The sequence below is a fragment of the Rhinolophus ferrumequinum genome, chromosome 15 (assembly GCF_004115265.2).
Source record: "Rhinolophus ferrumequinum isolate MPI-CBG mRhiFer1 chromosome 15, mRhiFer1_v1.p, whole genome shotgun sequence".
Lineage (NCBI taxonomy): Eukaryota > Metazoa > Chordata > Mammalia > Chiroptera > Rhinolophidae > Rhinolophus > Rhinolophus ferrumequinum.
In genome coordinates this window covers 33079909-33097131 of record NC_046298.1, presented here as the reverse complement: position 1 = coordinate 33097131, position 17223 = coordinate 33079909, and the positions used below count along the sequence as shown (strand labels likewise).

At 56.8% G+C, this 17223-nt stretch overlaps 1 protein-coding gene across 1 annotated transcript in view; it reads right to left on the bottom strand.

Annotated features, from left to right (window-relative positions):
• ZNF469 (zinc finger protein 469) overlaps positions 1–17223 on the bottom strand; it is a 50297-nt gene that overhangs the window by 15083 nt on the left and 17991 nt on the right. Inside the window, exon 2 of the mRNA XM_033129163.1 lies at positions 2470–2531. The gene's annotated coding sequence lies outside the window, so the exon portion shown is untranslated. The remainder of the gene's footprint in view (positions 1–2469; positions 2532–17223) is intronic.

The following is a 17223-nucleotide window of genomic DNA, read 5'->3' as shown; positions in this document are numbered from 1 at the left end:
GGTCAGTTTCCACATCCTTGAAATAGGGACGGTAATGGCGCCTCCCTCACTGGGTCATCCTGATGTTCAACATCCTGTGACCTGGCATGGTACCCAGCACGCAGGGGCACTCCCTCCTGGAATGCCAGCACCTCCCCGACCTCAGTGTCCCCATCTGTGCACTGGGTTTTCGGAGCTGCTTCTCCAGGGGCACTGCGAAAAGCCAGATGGGAGTCGAGTCTGTCAGCACTCCAGGCTGCAGCCACACCTCTGGTGGGGCCACCTGGGCCATCCTGCGTGGGCTTTTAATTTTGAGGAGGAGCAGAAGCCTCTGACCCAACGGCCCCATCTGTTCTCAGGGGCCCTTGCAGCCTCCAGGCAGCCCCAAGCTCTGCCCAGAAGCCTCCCTCGTGGGGTTCCAGGTAGTAGATCCCATTACTAAGATTCTGCTGTCCCTGTGGAAGGATTGTTTCAGTTCGTCCCGCTGCCATCAGGCTTGGCCACATGGCTCCATTTGGTCACTAGCTGTGAGTAGCAGTGACTCATGCTACTTCTGAGCAGAGATTTTTCGAGCTGAGACCTGGGAACCTGCCTTGTTGACTTTTTAAGGGCTGAGGTCACCAGCTGTGGCCAGGCTGCTTGGTTGTCTAGCCGGTGGGCTGGCTGCCTGGTCGCTGGTGGGGCACTCTCCATTTCTGGGCTGCTTCCCCATCTGCCCCGTGGAAGGGGGACAGACCAGGCCCTTTTGTTTCCAGCCGCCAGAACCAGCTGCTTTTGGTGGGAAGGCCACTGTGGGCTGACACCTTGTTCACACTCACACAAGTGCTTCTGGGCGTCTGTCTGCCCTGCGCTCAGGGTCCACAGACTGCGGCTTCTGAGACTCGACTCTGGCTCAGAGTTCCTGGAAGGCCCATGGAAGCTGGGCATGGGGGGCATGGAGTGGCATTAATTGAACACCTACTGCATGCTGGGTGGAATTTAACCGAGGGCCTGGGGGGTTCAGTCGGGCTCCTGAGGAGGCTTCCTGGAGGAGGTGGCACCGGTTCTAGCCTTGGGGCACAAGGACAGAGAGGGCATTCAGGGGTGGGAACTGTGAGAATAGGCAGGTGCAGGGCTGTTTGGGGAAACTTGGAGAAAGAGTTCTGTGCCCAAGGAAGGGCTTGCTGGGAACCGGGCCAGTTCCTGCAGGACAGTGAGGACTTGGGAGGGTGGGCAGGTGGGACCCCAAGTAAGTGGGCAGCCAGGCCGCAGCCAGCAGCTTGGGCAAGGATGGCCTGCTTCTCTGTGCACTCGGACCCAGGCCAGGGAGTCTCCTGGGGGGCCCCCTTCTGCTGGCTCCGGGGATGCCTCACAGGCAGAGCTCTTCCCCCAGCTTCAGGGCAGTGATCCAGTGAGTCAGGCCAAGAGCTGGCTCTGACCGTGTTGGGCGCTGGGGTAGGAGTGCATGGGGTTCTGGCCTGTGGGACCTCCCCTCCTGAACTTCTCAGATTAGCCTAAGGGGGCAGGACCTAGGCCAACTTCTAGACCGATTGGGGCCCAGGGCTCCAATTGCAACAGGCGGTGAGATCCCTGCGGTCAGGCGTACGGAGGTGCCATGGGCCGCTGACCTCCCAGGCCCTCCTGGCCTTGAAGGGCATCCTTCACCCACCCCTGAGCAGGCTGCCGAGAGCGGGGGCCTGGGCCCTGGGCAGCTTCCCGAGTCTTTTTAGGGGGTGGCAGGTGAGGCCAGAGTAGCCGTCAGACAGTGAGCCCTGAAGGTCCAGGCTCTCAGCCGCCTCTGAAAGGGATGAGTGGCTGGGGTGGGGCCCTGGGTCTGAACTCCCCACCCATGCTGGGTGCGAGCCCCAGGTACCTCTCCTAGCCTTAATCAGCCTTGGCTTCTCCATCCGTGACGTAAGAATAACGCTGGGACCTATCTTAAAGGCTCATGGCAAGGGCGAAATCAGTGAATCACCTCTTCTCAAAGCGTTTAGCAGAGAGGCTGGTGGGAACCAACATAGCTTCCCTGTTAACACTGTAAGTACCATCACCCCTCGGAGCCTGGATTTGCTCATTGCTACAAAGGAGAGGTAGTGAGCAGAGGATAAAAAAGGGGCTTCAGGGAAGGCTGGGCGGGGTCTGAAAACAGGAAGAAGATGCTAATTTGTTGGTTTGAAACACCTGTGCCCCAGGCCTCTCAGGAAAGGAGGGGTCTGATCAGAGGAGGCCCGACTTGCTGGCCCCTGGAGAACATCAGGTGACAAGCTGCCATCCTGAATGTCCTTCTCACTCTGGCTCTAGACTGCGGTTAGAAGCCACGTGTCAGCGTCTGACAGCTGGATTGGGGAGACAGTCTCTTAAGGGAGGCAGCTGGCAGCCCCAATTACCGCCAGAGTGGGGAGACGGAAGGAGACGGAGCCAGGGTGGGGCGGGTGGGGAGGCTGGGAAGAGGGCATCTCCGGCTGGGTGGCAGCCTGCCAGCCTCCAGGCCAGCTGTCCTCTTCTACGTACCTGGGGAGTCGGGCCCTCAGCTGAGTCGCCGCACAGCTTCCTGAGGAATGAGGATTTCTTGGCTGCAAGGAAAACGGAAAGTGTGTCAGAATCCATGTGGTGCTTGGCTGGGGTCCGAGAGCCCCGGGAGGAGTCAGGCAGAGGGAGCAGCTCCCGGGTGAGGCCCCCCAATGCCATGCAGAGCCAGCAGGGCCCCTGGGTGCCAGGACGCCACCATGGGGCCGCAAGGAGATGGTGAGGCCATCAGGGAACTCAGTCCGGCCGGGGGCCCTGCAGAGTTGGGGGTCAGCTAGCTGCCTTCGTCCCAGGTTTGATGATTATTTTCCATTTCCTTTCATTAAGTTCTTATGTGTGCATAGACTACACATTCGTGAGGCTCCCAAACTCAAGACAATATTCAAAGGTCTGCAGTGAGAAGTCTCACCCTGAACCCTGGCCCTTCCACCCTCTTCCCCTGTCCTGCTGTGTAAGCACTCGGGAACTTCTTGTGTTTCCTTCTAGAATTTCTTGAAGCAAATACCAGCAAATATGAATAAACATTCCCATTTTCCTCCTGTCTTCAACAAAAGATAGTCTACTGCACTCACTGTTCCACACCTTTTTTACATTTAACAATGTATTTTGGAGATAATTCCACAGCATTCCATAGAGATTCCTGTCTGGCTGCCTGTGCATCTTTCCACCACACACAGCTACAGAATATTCTCGGTTGTCTATATTGAGCCTTACAAACAGTAGGGCCACGAATCCATGCCAGTGAGACCCCTCATGGTCAACTCTAAGAAGAGATAGTGGGGTCAAAAGGCAAATGCATTTGTGATTTGGAGAGAGATTGGCAAATTAATGCCTGGGATGGTTTTAAAATTTGGCCACAAATTCTTTGATCCTCCTCCTTTGAGAAGGTTGGGTCCAGTTCCTTCCCCTTGAACGTGGGCTGGTGACTTGTTGCTCATGCGTGGAGTATGGTGGAAGAAAGGTTGTCGGACTTTAGAAATTAGGTCATAAAGGGCACTGTGGCTTCCACCTCGCTCTCCGTCTGAGGATCGCTCCCTCAGAGGAGCCATGTTGTAAGGACACGGAAGCAGCCCTGTGGAGGGTCCACATTGGAAGGAACAGGCTTCCTGCCCATAGCTGTGTGAGGAGCCACCTTGGAAGAGGCTCTCCCAGCCCCAGTTGAGCCTTCAGATGAGGCAGCAGCCCCTGTTGACCTTCCCGCTGTAAACTCTGAGAGGCCCTGAGCCAGACCACCCAGCTGAGGTGCCCAAATTCCTGACACACAGAGACGGAGAGAATAATGGTGTTGTTTTAAGCTGCTATTTGTCACATAGCAACAGACAACGAATCTATTAGTATAACCCTATGGGATTGCACCGACTTGCATTCATCCTGACAAAGTAGAGAACCCCAGGCTTTAATGTCAGTCCTGGCATCACAGTGCGGCCTCTCCCGGCGGCAGAGGTGGGCAGACTGAGGCCTGGAGAGCGGACGGCCACCGGGGCCGCTGGTGACTCGGTGGAAGAGCTTTCACTATACCTTCCAACTCATTCATTTATTTGCTCACAGAGCTGCAACTGGTGTCAGGTGCTGCAATAGGCACTGGCATACAGTGGTGAGTGACTACTTCCTGGCCTCTGCCACATGGAGCTTATATGAAAAGTTAACAGATAGATGAGGAAACCAAGGCTCAGAGAGGTGGTCTGACTTATCCAAGTTACACAGCATGTAGTGAAGCACACAGGGAGGTGAAGCAAGCCTGCTCAGGACCACACATGCCCCATGCTGGACAGAGTGGCTCTGTACCTTTGAACCTTGGTCCTGCCTCAGTGTGGCCCCTTGCCATCCCTGAGGTGCCCTGCCCCCACACGCTCAGCCTGCGGGCAGAGCTCAGCCACCCCATCACCCTCTTTCCCCAGCCCCAGGACTCTGGGCCTAACGTTTTGCCTGGAGTACCCCAGGGCTCTTGATGCCAGCTGCCCCACCAGGGGCTCGAGGACCAGTCTTCGGTGCTCAGATCACGGGGCAGGCTCCGGGCAGCGTGTGCCCTAGGTCTCGGGTTCCCACCCCCGCCCAGACTCTTGGCAAAGCCCCTTGGTGTGCGTTGGTGTGGGTTTCAGCATCTGGGGCCCCTTTGAAGTTGGGAGATCCAATCCTCCAGATCCGGGGCTGCCCCAGGGAACCCCAGGAGTGCAGGCATCTCCTTTTCCTCAGAAACACTACCTGGCCCCAATCCTAACAGGCCTGGCCCCAGTGCTCCAGGTAACTCAAGACTACGGTCAAGCTGGCTGGCTCTGGCCTGGGGTGTGGGCAGCAGCTCCTGGTGAGGGCAGTCCTGGACCCCTGCCCTCCCTGTGCTCGCACCCCATGACCCCTGGCCCCTTGCCGCTGCTCCTGACCCCCTTCCCTCACCTTCTCTTTCAACCTGCCTTGTTTCAGCTATGGCTTCTCTGTCCCAGAGCTGGGCTTCCCTCTCCCTTCTGACCCACCTACGTGGCTCTTCCTCCGGAGATCCCCCTGCCTAGGACGCCTCCTCCCTTCTTTCCAGTCTTCCTGATTTCTACTCACTTCCAGGGTCAGACCATGTGGGCCTGGGCTGGAATCCTGGCTCTGGCACTACCTGGCTGTGGGACTGGGGCCAACCTAGTGTCTCAGAGCAGTTTCCTCGCCAGGAAAATGGGGATGATCAAAGTCCTGCCCTCAAAGGGTTGTTGAGGAAGATTAAAGGGGACAACACACCTGAATCATTCACGCACCCAGCTATAGTCAGCCCCTGGCTGATGTTTGCTCTGAATGTGGTCATTGTCTTCCAGGCTCCTTTCCAGTCTACCTCTTTCGAGAAGCCCTCCCTGCTGCGTGTTGTGTCCACCTGAGAGGTATTTGTTCGTGAGGCAGCGCTTCCACCAGTAATCACTGATCTCTAAGCACAGGGCCTCCGTAAGGAGGTGACCCTCAGCCATGCATGGTTGGGCCTTGGGTGAGGGGCTCTCCAGCACAGGTCGGGGGGGGACTCCAGCCTGGGAAGATGGGATGGCAAGGGGATGGGCCAGTTCGGGTTTTACTGGCGGATTATGGGAGGCCACACATGGTCTGGGATGCTGTGAACATGCGCGTAGCCCACATCCACACCCACTCCCAGGGCTCTGCTCCCTGTCCTAGATACCAAATAAGAGGCAAGCTCTATGTGCCTTGGGGCAGAGCCAGCTGGGATAGGCAGCAGGCCTCTAGCCTGACCTCAGGACAGCGAGGCAAACTGAGACTCAGAGCAGACTTGGGCTTGTCCAAGGGCACATGGTGACTTGACCCTGCTGCCCAAACCAGGTTGCCCTCCTGGGCCTCTGGGGGGCCCCTGCCGTGCCTGGGGCCAGCGCAGTCCGTGATTATTGATCCCTGCTCTGCTTCCGGCTGCCCAGCCTCGCAAGTCACCTGGGCTGCCTCCCTGGGCACTGACCTGGCCACCCAGCTGCCCTGAGCCTGCACCAAGACTAGTGTGAGACTTGGCCTGGTCCCTCCAGCTACCGGCCCACTCCCAATGGGCATGGTGGGTGAAGCCAGGTGCCCTGTCTGCCAACTCTGCTGGGCAGGGGTCTCTGTTTCCAGGTCATCCTGGAACTTGGACAAGCGTGGCTGGGAGAAGCGTGACGAGCATAGCCATGCCCACCGCCCCATGAAAATACCGTTGTAGAGCTGGCACCGCTCTCTTGGTGCTCCCAACCCATCTGAGTTCCTTTCCTAGCCGGCCAGGCAGCCGGACGTGTCCCAAGTTGTGGGGGAGCTGAGCAGAGTGGAGTGGCCCAGAACAGCACCTGGGGTTCCCAGTTAGCTGTCTTTGCTCTAAGAGGCTGTGGTATGGCTCATGCTGACATTTATTTCACAAATATCCCCCTTTCCTTTTTCTTCAAACGCTGCCGCTTTGCTTAAAAACTATCTGTTACCCAAGCCGCAGATAAAACGCTGCAGGTAAAATTATATCTGAGATATGGCCCGAGGGTACGTTTAAGAATACTGCGCAAATTATCAGCTGCATTTATCTTAATTACTTTGGGGGAAAGTGGAGGCTGGCGTTGGAAGGGGCCGGGAAGCGGGTGTTTGTCCCGCCTTATCGGGTGCATATTTGAGATCCTTTAACAGGAGGGAGATAAGAGGAGCACGTGGGGAGAAAATGATGTCTTCGAAAATGACAGGGAGGCGCTGGTGGGTGGAAGGAGAATACGCTTAAAGACAGGCTCCATGCCCACCGAACCACCAAGGGCTGCTGCAGCACTAACCACCTTCCTCTGTCCTTTTGTTCCTCAGGGACCAGTATTTGGGGGTGCGTGACACACTGCTGACAGTAGCTCTTCATTTCCTAGACTTTACGTGTCAACTCTCCAGAAGGTGACTGGTGCCTCCATCAGTGCCTGATGGCCAGCTCGAGCCCTGTCCAAGCCCCTCCTAGAATAAGTCCTGCAACCCCACCAGGACACCAAACACCTTCATTCTAGATACAAGTGCAGAGCAGGACCTTATTCTGAGTGTGGTGGGAGCCCTGGAACTTCAAGCAGGGACCGGCAGGGTCCGACTGTTTGACAGGATGGTGCTGGCTGGGGATGCAGAATGGTTTGGGGGCTGGCTGGATGCAGGAGAAGATGGGAGCTGGCTACCCACATCCAGCTCTGCCCAAGAAGCCTTTCCCCGAGCCTCAGCTCCTGGACGGCAGCAGCCTCGTCGGGTACAAGCCGATGGCCCTGGATCTGGAATGCGCTTGCCGGCCCAGCTGACTACCTGCCATGAAGAGGGCTGCCAGGAATCAAAGGCGGGAATCCCAGCCTAGTCCCCGATGTCTGCGCTGACTGGCACTCTCTGAAACCCTGGCACCAGGGTGGGAGGGACCAGCTGTCTAGGGTCCTCGGTGCCCTCACCTGCAAGATTGCAATGACCACATTGTCCCATACAGGCTGAGTAGGGAAGGGCCAAGGAGTGAGATCGGAGACTTGAAAGAAAGAGAAGGGTGGAGTCCTACGTGAAGTCAAGATGCCGGGGACCCAGGCAGGAGCCCTCGGTGCCGTCAGAGGGGCTGTGGGAAACCCTGTGCCTTTGTCCCCGAGCTCCTGGTTCAGGCACCCACATGTCTGAGAGGTCTACATGATGCTGCCTGGATCCGCCTGTCCCACTGCTGTCTGCCCTCCCCTCCCAGCACCCTCTGCCACCGTCCATGTTGCTGCACGCCAGGGACGCTCCTGCCTCAGGCCCCTGCACCCACTGTTCCCTCCCCAGGATGGGCCTCCTTTCCCTCCTTCTCTGGTCCAGGGCCAATGCCACCTCCTTCAGACTCAGAGCCTTGTACTCTGCCCAGAGCAGATGGTCCTTCTGGGAGCCTGACCCTCTGTCTTCTGTAACGAACCCCCACCCCCACCCTGAGGACCCTAGGAGGGGGGCAGGAAGCTCAGCACACCCCAGCCTCAGCTGGGCCTGGTCCCCCCTGGCTCTAGGTCACACTGGGAAAACTCCTGGAGGGTGAATAATGTTCCAGGCTTCATGTGATGATGCTGATTTTGTGGGAAAGACTGTCACTATCTCTTCCCCCAAATAACCCATCAACACTCGACAGTTCACAAAAGTCAAACTTACTTCCCATTACTTTAACTGTTCAACATGAAGTCCCAGGTGCTTTGTCACGATCTTGGGGGGGGGGGGTCCATCTGTAGTGGCTCGTTTAGTGCTCCTCTTGCTCCCACTACCCTCAGGTAAGTGAGTGGTTTCCAGACATTTGCTGCCTAGGCCATGCTGTGGACCAGCACCTGGCGGCAGAGTCCGGGGCCCAGAGTGGGCCTTGGGAATCGTTCGTGCTGCCACCCTGTGACCCCAATGTATGACATTGTGAGAAACACTGTTCTGCACAGAGATTGGATCCAGGTAAGAGGAGGGAGAGGCAGGGAGACTGCAATGGGGGGCTGGGGACCCACGTATGGGGTCTCGCTGTGTGCTCTGTGGGCCTTCCTGGGGCCGGGAGGCTGGGCCAGGTGTGGTTCTGACTACTCTAGGCCTTGGGATAAGTCGCCTTAGGCCAGTCTTCTCACCTCCCAGCTACCCTGGGGTAGGGGGTGGCATCAGACCCATTTCACAGGCAAGGAAGCTGAGGCTGTGGGCAGTACCGTGTTTCCCCGAAAATAAGACCTAGCTGAACAATCAGCTCTAATGAGTCTTTTGGAGCAAAAATTAATATAAGACCTGGTCTTATATTATGTTAGATAAGACCTGGTCTTACAGTAAAATAAGACGGGGTCTTATACTAATTCTTGCTCCAAAACATGTATTAAAGCTGATTGTCCGGCTAGGTCTTATTTTCGGGGAAACAGGGTAGATGAACTGGGTGGAAGCTGTAGGGCTCCCTCTACGTGCTCGAGGCCCCTGGAAAAGGAGGCTGCCTGCTCTGGCTTTTGGAAATCGAGCTTGTCTTGGCCCAAGCGAGCCCTCCGCATGAGAAATAGGGACCTGAGTAGAGGTCACTTGGGGCCTCCTTCCTGTGCTTGGCGGGGAGGTGGGGTTTAATGAGCTGTGTCCTGAGTGACAAGATTAATGAGCTTTCTCGGAGGCCGGTGGCTGCTTTAATTACTCTCCCGTCAGGTTTGGAATCCTATCAGCCTCATTTTTCAATTAAAAGTGATTATAATTTCACTTCCTAAGGATGAAAGAATTAGTAGCATGCGGGTTAGCAGGGAAGCTGGGTGGGGGAGGGGTCCTCGACTCTCAGGGTTCTGTTGAGTTGAGGGACCAATCCACTGAAGGAAGGGCCTGCAGGAGACAGCCAGTGGGTGGGAATGGGCACTTATTGAGTGCTGACTGTGCCACGCGAGGCATTCCCAGGCAATTAGTCCAATGAGGCACCCGCTGCATGCTGGGTTCAGGAGCCACACTCCCTGGACGCAGGCACTCAGCCCCAGCATACAGATCAGGAAACTAAGGCATGGAGTATAGGGGACAAGCTCAAGGTCATGTGGCTCTTGTGTGGTGGGCTGGGGCTGGTGCCTAGCTCTCGCCACTTCCAAGCTCTGTCTACTCTTCTGTTACCTCTTGTCATCCCCTGGGACAATCTGGGTCCGAGTCCTGCAGAAGAATCCTGAGTGGCTGGAATCCCCACTTTGGGAGAGTCCTGGGGAGAGGGGAGGCCCTGGGGACTGCCCTGGGCTCCACACGTGCTCGGGCCCTGGCTGGACTCCTGGCGGTGGGGCGCTGGGATGCAGCAGCCGCCCAGTAATCCTCCTCTCGTCTTCTGGGCTGGGGCTGGGGCTGGGGTCTTGCTAAGATTTGAGGAGGGGGTGGGTGTTCCCTGGCAGTGGGGTGGGCCTTTCCCCAGGCCCTAGTCTGCAGGCTGGAGTGGGTGATCCTGCTCCTATCGGAGCCCCTGTCCTGGGGGTCGCAGATGTCCTGGGTGCTCCCTCGTCTGGCACTGCCTCATCAATCCTCTTGGGTCCACGAGGTTGGTCTGTTGTCCTCTCCATCGCTCAGATGAGAAACCGAGGCTCCGAGAAGGCAAGTGACCCTTCCAAGGCCACACATCCAGAAGCAGCACCCAGGATAGGAACCTCCTCGCCAGCAGTTTGGGGCAGGCACTTTCCCACTAGTGTTTCCTGCAAGGCTGCCTGGGGTACTAGGCACTAGGTACTAGCCCTGCCGTCCTCTTGCCCTGTTATCTCGGCCAGTTTCTGGGCAGCTGGGATGTGAGGGCCTGGCTCTCCGTGGGCCCGCCGAATCTGGTTAACAGATCTCCTCAGAGAAGCATTCCTGGGAGCGTCCTTTCCCGTGGGCAGGTGACCCGGCTCAGGAGGGGCTGAGTGGGTGGTGGGTGGGTAAACCTTTGGCTGCAGCGACCTGGCTCTGAGAACTCCAGACCCAAGGTCAGGGAGGTGGCCCTCCCATGAGACGTGCTTCCCAGTTGTCTGAGGGCAGGAGGCCACAACATGGAGGGCAGAGGTGGCGTACTTCAGGTCCACTACCCTCTCCCTGCAGCCTAATGGGCCTTGCTCCTGCTCTCTCACTCAAGACCTGTTTCAGATCCTCAAAGGCACTCAGCTCTGACCCCACCCAGGCCTTTGCCCTTCTGCTGCCCTTTCCTCACGAGCTGCCACCTTTGTAGTCCTGGCTCGTGAGGCCATACAACCTCCCAGCTCTTCTGTGTGGAAGAAATGAATGCTGTCTCCTGCCAAGCCATCTGCTGGGCCAGGCCATGTCCACCTTTGCCTACATTCATTCCTAGCTCCTATGCACACACAGTAGGTACTTCTGTGTGGGGGTGACACTCCCATTGGGTAGTGGGAGATGCGGGGGAACTAGACTTGAGAGGCCCCATGGGCTGGGGGGAGGAGGCTGGCTGGGGCAGCCCAGGCACAGGTGGGGGTTTCTGGCCCCCAGGACAAGACACTTCCATCTACCAGGGGCTCTCAGGATCCAGGTCCGAAGGGGTGGGGGTTTGACAAACTGCAGAGAGCCAGCCTGAGGGGTCTGTAGCTCTGCCTGTCCCTGAGGGATCCCCGATCCCTGACACTGAGGGGTCCTGGGACACCTTCCCCTACAGCCTCCAGGCGGGTTGTACCAACCCCAGGCCACCATCACCCCTTTTACAGACGGGAACACCAAGGCCAAGACAACCCAGGACCAAGCCCATGCCTGCATATAGCTGTCCCTGCCCTGTAGGACACCCTCCTCGACCTGGCCGCCGGGCCTGGGCAGTAGGCTCCCCTCCCGGAGCCCCCTGCCATCACAGCATTCACCAGCTCTGTGCAGGAGGGGAAACTGAGGCCTGTTGGGGCAGACACATAGCCAGCATGCCATGGAGTGGGGTCTCAGGCAAACAGGATGGGCACTGACGGGTGCCTCTTCTGGGACAGAGCGGGGCCCCCACCCTCCCCCGTGTACTCTCCTTTCATAAAAAGTCAGAAAACATGCCTGTGCTGGAAAACAAAAGGGCTGCCAGGATTCACAGCCGGTGACAGCCCTTCCTGAAAGCCGCCCCTGTCTGGGCCTTCAATTTACTCGTTCAGCTCTGCCTGCGGCCTGGTGCAACATACGAGAAAGCTGGCCTTCCCCGGGGCGCCCCTGGCAAAGCCACAGATGAATTTTTGGGGTTGGGGGTGGAGGAAGGGAAGGAAGAGGTTTGGGGGAGGACTGGGTGGGTCTATGCAGCTTAGGGACGGGACTCTGTCCCTGCCTCACCCTCCATCTTCATGTCACCTGTCCTTCCAGGCCTTCACACTCCTCCCCTTGCTGATTCAGCCCCCGGGCCCCACCCTCTCAGGCACACCATATTTGACTATTTGTCCCCAGGACTGAGCTTCCGATTAGTTTTATGTGCCGCCATGTCCCCAGTGCCAGGGACTGAGCCTGGCTGAGGCTGGGATCAGCACGTGTTGCTTCAAGGAGCAGAGAGCGGGGGGCCACACTGTTGGCGCCCACCTGGCATCCCGTCTGCCCCTCGGACTCAGGGTCACGGCTGCATGAGTGGCGCTGTGGCTCCTGCCCGCCTGCCTGGTGAGGAGCTGCTCTGAGGGCTGCCGACTGCGGCCGCCAGGAAATCAGCATAGCGGCCGGCTCTCTGCTTCTTTAGGAAAAGCCAGACATCCAGGTTTTAAAGGGAAACCTCCCATTTTTAAACGTTGGCAACAAACTCACAGAAAATAAAATAACTACTGTGTGGGCTAAAGCCATGGGGGCCCGAATGGAGCCTATGGTTGGTCTTGTGTGACCTTTCTGTAGGTGGCACACATTCCAAATGTCCCACCAAGGCCCTTCGGTTTCTCACTCATTCATTCACTCATGCATTCAGCGAATTTCAACCTAGTGCCTCCGGTGTGCCGGGCTCCCTGCCAGGTTCTGGGACATGACCATGCATGGGACAGAGATAGACCCCACTGCACAGGGATGACATCCCACGGGGCCCAGTTTAGGGTAATTGGGGTTCCTGACCCTGTGCCCTGGAAAGCTCTCAGGATTTCCAGAACCCCTAATGGAGTGGGTAAATCCCTCACTGGCAAAGGGCCTTATGGTCTCCCTACGCAGCAGGGCTCAGAGAAAAGTTAGGCCCCGTTCCCCAGGTCACACAGTGGGCTGCAGAGGGGCTGCCAAGAGGGCAAGCTTGGGGGAGGCCATGTCCAAAGCTGGGGCCTCATGAGAGCTGTGCAGAGAGGAGGGCGAGCCAAGCAATGTGGACCTGATGCAGGGCGCCTGGTCAGCTCCTGTGAGGGCAAGGTGTGCCTGAGCCCCCACCCAGGCCGCTCTCTGGCCTGAGGCGGGATTGGATGCCAGCAGGAGACAGGAGCAAGGCTATACGGGAGGTAGGAGGCCAAAGGTGTGCCTGGCATGGGGGTGGTGGCTCCCCACGCCTTCTCAAAGTTTTTGGGCTCTCCTCCCAGGTGTCTGAGGCTGGCCGCTGCCCTGTCACCCAACTCCCACGATGAGGACATGGACCTTGCCCCTTTCCTGACCCACTGCCAGGGGCACCCCCTGGTAAGGGTTGAGTCTCTCCCCTGGGAGGGCTGGCTGGAAGCGGGGCCTTGGTAAGTCCCTAGGACACTAGAAGGCGGAGGGGACCTGAGATCATGAATGATACTATGGCCCTATCCAGCTATGTGACAAAAAAGGGACCTACAGGTGAGAGGCTCATCCACACTCTATAGATAAGGGAACCGAGCTCCAAGAGGTTGAGACACTTGGCCATGAACACACAGCCAACAGGCCACAGGCCCCAAAGTCCGGGCTGGCCTCTGCCCTGCTGCACCTCTGGTGTCCTTCTCTTCCTGGGCCAGGCCACCAACATCTCTCCTGCTCAGACGATTGCGGTGCTCCATCTCGGCTTTTGTGGGGGCTCCCTGAACCTTGTTTTCCCCCACAGCAGCAGAGGGATCATTCCAAACACAAACGAGGCTGTATCTCCCTTGCAAAAAACTCTGAGATACTGGAATTAAGTCCCACTCTGGCCTATAAGTCCCTGCACCACCAAAGCTCTGCTTCCTGCGCCTTCTGGAAAGCACTAAGCTCATGCATGCCTCAGGGCCTTTGCACTCGCCCGGAACATTCCTCTTAGACGTTCCCATGTTTGGCCGCAGCTGGTCTGGATGCTCAACTCAAACATTGCCTCCTTGGAGTCTCAGTGAAAGTGATTCTTTTCAAGTATCTGTTTCATAGTTTGTGGTTCCTTCTCCCGCTGAATCTGTCTTTGCCGAGGCAGTGTAGGGGATGGGGGATAGGGGGTGTTGTGGACTGAATTGTGTCCCCCCAAAAGATATGTCCAAGTCCTAAGTCCCAGAACCTGTCTGTGGATGTGACCTTATTTGGAAATAGGGTCTTTGCAGATGTCATCAAGATGAGGTCCTCCTAGGTTAGGGTGGCCTTAATCCAATGAGTGTCCTTTATAAGAGACAGAAACAGGGAGAGGCCACGTGACAACAGAGGCAGAGACTGGAGAGATGCAGCCACAAGCCCAGGGATGCTTGGAGTCCCCGGGAGCCAGAAGAGGCAGGTAGGCCCTTAGAGTCTCTGGAGGGACTGTGGCCTTGACCGATTGTCCACTTCTCCATGAAAGGTCCACTCTTCTCCAACATGCTCTGGCCAAAATGCTTGGAGTCACTCCTGCCCCTCTCTTCTCTACACCAATGTCCAAGCCAATCCATCAGCAACCCCATGGGCTCTGCCTTCAACCCAACCCAGAATCCGACTTCTGCCCCTACATGCCATGGACTACTGTGGTCACCTCCTTCCTGCGCTCCTGCCACTACTCTGTTTGCCAGCATCTTGGAGGGAAGCACAGAGCTGCGTCTTGCCATTTCATGACTGGCTGCATGGTGTCCCCTGAAGCCCTGGCATTGTCCCTGCTTTGCGGGGAACTGAGTCACGATAAGGTCAGGGATTTCCTTTTCCAACATGATGACCTGAGCCCAGGGTACCCTGGGGGAACCTCCATGGGCAGGAGCCCCCAAATCCAGCCACACTCTGGGGGTCTCTGGCCACATGACCCATGCTGTGGTCCTTGAAGGCCCAGCGGTCCCATGTGTCTCTGCAGAGGGGCCTGCTGCAGAGGCGCTGGCTGGGAGCAGGTGCTGGCCAGCCCCTATGGGGGTACAGCTTCAATAATGCCGATATCCATCCCAGACAAGCCCTGGCTCTGTTGGCTTCAGAGGGTGGCTCTGGCTGAAACCCTGAAAAAAGCCCTCCCTCCCTGGCCCTCTGGCTGTTTTTCTTTCATCAATTGAAGAAAAAATAGGAAAAAAGCGGAATATTTTGCTAAGGACTGAAAAAAGCATTGTGACCATGTTTATCTTTGATGGCATATGGGGTACCGGGCACAGGGAGTCCCCTCTCTCTGGCCTTGAAGTGGAAGTGAAGAGAGTGGGGCAAGCTTTGAGCCAGTGAGGGTCTTCAGGGATGGGGATGGGAGTGGGGGTGCAAAGCCCATGTGAGCCAACCCCTGGGAACCAGAAGTGGGCTTGAAAGAGGGAGACAGAGGAGAAGCGAGACAGAGAGAAGATTCCAGCAGGGCAAGCAGTGAGACAACCATTTAGCGCTGTGCATACAGCTGGTGCTCAATAAGTGTTTGCTGGGTAGATTTATGGGTGGCTGGCAAAGCCATTCTGAGCCTTGTGGAGTCTGCTTACTCTAACTTCTTAGGAAGGCTGTCCCCTCACATTGGCTCTATGGTGACAGCCCATCTCTCACTTCTCAATCTTGAATTCGCATCCTCCCAACTTTAAAACATGTACTCCTTCTGCTCAAAAAACAAAAGAAAACAAAAAACCCTAAACGTGGCTTAGGGAAAATGATGTCTATACCACAAGGTGGTTAAGATGAAACAGAAAGCCAAAAACCTCACAAGAGGTCCAAATTGAGCTTTGAGCTTCCTGGCCACCAAAGCAAAAAAGGAACAACGCACAGTGGACTGGTCTCTCCCATTATCTGACCAAAGTGGAGCACATGTGGGTCAGATAGTTTTTCTGGAACTCTTTTCACCAATCACTACCTCACAGCATTGTGATGAGATTAAAAGAGATGCCAAGTGTTGCACTCCTGGTTCATGGTAAACGTTCAACGGCTGTGAATTCCTTCCCCTTATGCTGGGTAAGGAAATGGAGGCTCAGAAAGGCACATGGCTTGTGAGGTTGTCAAACAGTGAGTGAGTGTAGGAAACCAGATGCCGAGAGGAGGCCAGGGCTCCTCCTACATTTTCCCCGTCTCAGGGAGGGAAGCCCCAGCCTAACGTGCTGCCTATGTCTGAACTCAGCCCCAGTCGAGGTCTCTGAGCTGCCAGGAGCCTGGGAGGGGGGAAATGGCCCCAAGTCACTCAGCCTGGGTCCTCTCCAAATCAAGTGGGGCAGCCTTGGGGGCCATGGGCATGGGGACCTGCCCCATGTGGTCCTGCTGTCCCAGACTACTGGTGGCTCCTCATCCCATTAGGAGGACCCACTAGAGACCCAGATTATGGGGGGCCCTTGAGTGGGAGGAATGTCAGGTAGGAAAGAACGGTTGTACATAATTTTCCGCAACAGGTGACCCTCCAGGAGTAACCCAACCTGCAGTAATCCTGACCCAAGGTTAACCTTGACCTGAGAGTGATCCTGACCTGGGGGACCATGACCTGCGGGTGACCCTACTCCAGAGCCGAGTCTGCAGGGAATCCACAACCTGCACCTCCTCAAGACATGGCTTTTGCATGGACCTGGTCCAAATAGGGACAGAGACAAGCCAAGGCCAAGGTAGCTCTGGGCCAGCTGCTTCCACTGGGGAGACCCAGCCCACCCAAGTGCTTTCGAGCTCCAAGCTGCTCCACCTGCTCAGTGAAGGCCACCCACATTCGGGCTCCCTGGCTCAGCTGTGGTCCTGCTGGGGTAGCAGAGGCTGGAGAGCAAAGGTACACCATTGGCCCCTCCCCTTGGGCACCAGGGAGGGGCCGGCTAATAGATGTCACCCTCCAACACGGCAGACACATCCTGTTGGTCTTTTTTCCCCCTAAAATAATGGGTTTATGCTAATTTTTAAGTAAGAAATAGATTGTGGGTATTGAAAGACAAGCAACTTGGCAACCCGAAATACCATGGGGAGGACTTGTTTGGTCACCGCGGGCAGCACCCCGGCCACGGTGGGGTTGTTACAGAGAGTAAGGGAGAGCCCACACTGTATTCCCGGAATGGAGCAGGCGAGCCGCTCACAGCATACTCGGTGGGATGGGCTCTGCAAAAAGCAAACATGCATCTATGTGCACCTGGACAGGAGCTTTGTGAAGGGGGACTGCCCGGGCAGGGCCTGGCCTTCTCATTTTTAAACATCTCTGTCTGAGTTTCTGACACGGAGCAGGAATTGCTTTCATAAGGAAGAGTCCAAGCACGGGATCTTCTGCAGAACTCTCTCCCTTGCGGAGCCCCAGGTGCTGGGACTGCAGCCTGCAGGGAGCTCCCTCTGGGGGAGGGTAGGCAGGAAAGGCATGCTGGGAGGCCCTGCAGGGCACCTTCGGGGAGGCCTGTAAACTGAGGCCAGGGAGGGGAAGGACTGTTCTGGGGGCCAGAGCCAGCTACCACCGTTAAGCTCCCAGATGAGCGGCCCCCACCCCTATCGCCCCTGCATCACACCCACACTTTTGCCCTCCTGCCCTGTTCCTGGACTGAGCTCTGGGCCCCACTGAGGGGCAGTTTCCCAGCCGGTCCCACCTCATGGGCTCTGGTTACTCCTGAGTCCTTAAGAAAGTTTTCCTGGCTTCCACTACCTTCCAGCTTTTCACATCTCAGCTGGTCTTAATTC